The sequence below is a fragment of the Leptonotus elevatus genome, unplaced genomic scaffold, assembly GCF_054856555.1.
Source record: "Leptonotus elevatus isolate MCC_2025b unplaced genomic scaffold, RoL_Lele_1.0 HiC_scaffold_145, whole genome shotgun sequence".
Lineage (NCBI taxonomy): Eukaryota > Metazoa > Chordata > Actinopteri > Syngnathiformes > Syngnathidae > Leptonotus > Leptonotus elevatus.
Window position 1 is genome coordinate 40,001 of NW_028233536.1, and position 2,500 is coordinate 42,500.

Genomic DNA, 2,500 nt, shown 5'->3' on the forward strand with positions numbered 1-2,500 from the left:
GTCAGGCCGACCCGAAGTGCCTCTTAGGCGGATAGGGGTTGGGCGAAACTCCCTTGAAAGTGGCACTCTGAAAAAATTTCCAAGTTTGGCTGACTTAGAAAAAATTCGAGAACCAGGATGAGGAGGGGGAAAATGTGGCCAGTCAGGCCGACCCGAAGTGCCTCTTAGGCGGATAGGGGTTGGGCGAAACTCCCTTGAAAGTGGCACTCTGAAAAAATTTCCAAGTTTGGCTGACTTAGAAAAAATTCGAGAACCAGGATGAGGAGGGGGGAAATGTGGCCAGTCAGGCCGACCCGAAGTGCCTCTTAGGCGGATAGGGGTTGGGCGAAACTCCCTTGAAAGTGGCACTCTGAAAAAATTTCCAAGTTTGGCTGACTTAGAAAAAATTCGAGAACCAGGATGAGGAGGGGGAAAATGTGGCCAGTCAGGCCGACCCGAAGTGCCTCTTAGGCGGATAGGGGTTGGGCGAAACTCCCTTGAAAGTGGCACTCTGAAAAAATTTCCAAGTTTGGCTGACTTAGAAAAAATTCGAGAACCAGGATGAGGAGGGGGAAAATGTGGCCAGTCAGGCCGACCTGAAGTGCCTCTTAGGCGGATAGGGGTTGGGCGAAACTCCCTTGAAAGTGGCACTCTGAAAATATTTCCAAGTTGGGCTGACTTAGAAAAAATTCGAGAACCAGGCTGAGGAGGGGACCATCTGGCAAGGGAGTCCGACCTAAAGTGCATCTAAAGCGGATATGGGTTGGTCGAGCCTCCCTTGATTTGCCCTGGAGCTCCCACGTCTTAAAAAGGTCTCTCCTATAATTGTACACCAACCATTTTGAGGTTTGGGTGCAAACCTCTCGAATGGGGGGACTCGGTCCCCTATCTACAGCGCCCCTAATGACGACAGGTGGTACTGCGCCCCTGGTAGCCCGGCCATTGAAAATGAATGGGCCCATTCATTTCAATGGGGAATTTCGACCCCTGGTTGCCCGCCATTCATTTCAATGGGGAATTTCGACCCCTGGTCGCCCGCCATTCATTTCAATGGGGACTTTCGACCCCTGGTTGCCCGCCATTCATTTCAATGGGGGATTTCGACCCCTGGTCGCCCGCCATTCATTTCAATGGGGGATTTCGACCCCTGGTAGCCCGCCATTCATTTCAATGGGGGACTACGACCCCTGGTAGCCCGCCATTCATTTCAATGGGGGACTTGGACCCCTGGTAGCCCGCCATTCATTTCAATGGGGGATTTCGACCCCTGGTCGCCCGCCATTCATTTCAATGGGGGATTTCGACCCCTGGTAGCCCGCCATTCATTTCAATGGGGGACTTCGACCCCTGGTTGCCCGCCATTCATTTCAATGGGGGATTTCGACCCCTGGTCGCCCGCCATTCATTTCAATGGGGGATTTCGACCCCTGGTAGCCCGCCATTCATTTCAATGGGGGACTTGGACCCCTGGTAGCCCGCCATTCATTTCAATGGGGGATTTCGACCCCTGGTCGCCCGCCATTCATTTCAATGGGGGATTTCGACCCCTGGTAGCCCGCCATTCATTTCAATGGGGGACTTCGACCCCTGGTTGCCCGCCATTCATTTCAATGGGGGATTTCGACCCCTGGTCGCCCGCCATTCATTTCAATGGGGGATTTCGACCCCTGGTAGCCCGCCATTCATTTCAATGGGGGACTTCGACCCCTGGTTGCCCGCCATTCATTTCAATGGGGGACTTCGACCCCTGGTTGCCCGCCATTCATTTCAATGGGGGATTTCGACCCCTGGTCGCCCGCCATTCATTTCAATGGGAAATTTCGACCCCTGGTAGCCCGCCATTCATTTCAATGGGGGACTTCGACCCCTGGTTGCCCGCCATTCATTTCAATGGGGGACTTCGACCCCTGGTTGCCCGCCATTCATTTCAATGGGGGATTTCGACCCCTGGTTGCCCGGCATTCGTTCCTATGTGGCGGGGGATTTCAACCCCAGGTCGCCCTCGTGTGGTTCTTTTTGGCGCAGCTGACGGGCTCCGCTGCTCATGGAGGTTTGCTAGTGGAGGATAACCCCCTGCCTGGGCAACTCGAACGCCCGGCATTCGTTCCTATGTGGCGGGGGATTTCAACCCCAGGCCGCCCTCGTGCGGTTCTTTTTGGCGCAGCTGACGGGCTCCGCTGCTCATGGAGGTTTGCTAGTGGAGGATAACCCCCTGCCTGGGCAACTCGAACGCCCGGCATTCGTTCCTATGTGGCGGGGGATTTCAACCCCAGGTCGCCCTCGTGTGGTTCTTTTTGGCGCCGCTGACGGGCTCCGCTGCTCATGGAGGTTTGCTAGTGGAGGATAACCCCCTGCCTGGGCAACTCGAACGCCCGGCATTCGTTCCTATGTGGCGGGGGATTTCAACCCCAGGTCGCCCTCGTGTGGTTCTTTTTGGCGCCGCTGACGGGCTCCGCTGCTCATGGAGGTTTGCTAGTGGAGGATAACCCCCTGCCTGGGCAACTCGAACGCCCGGCATTCG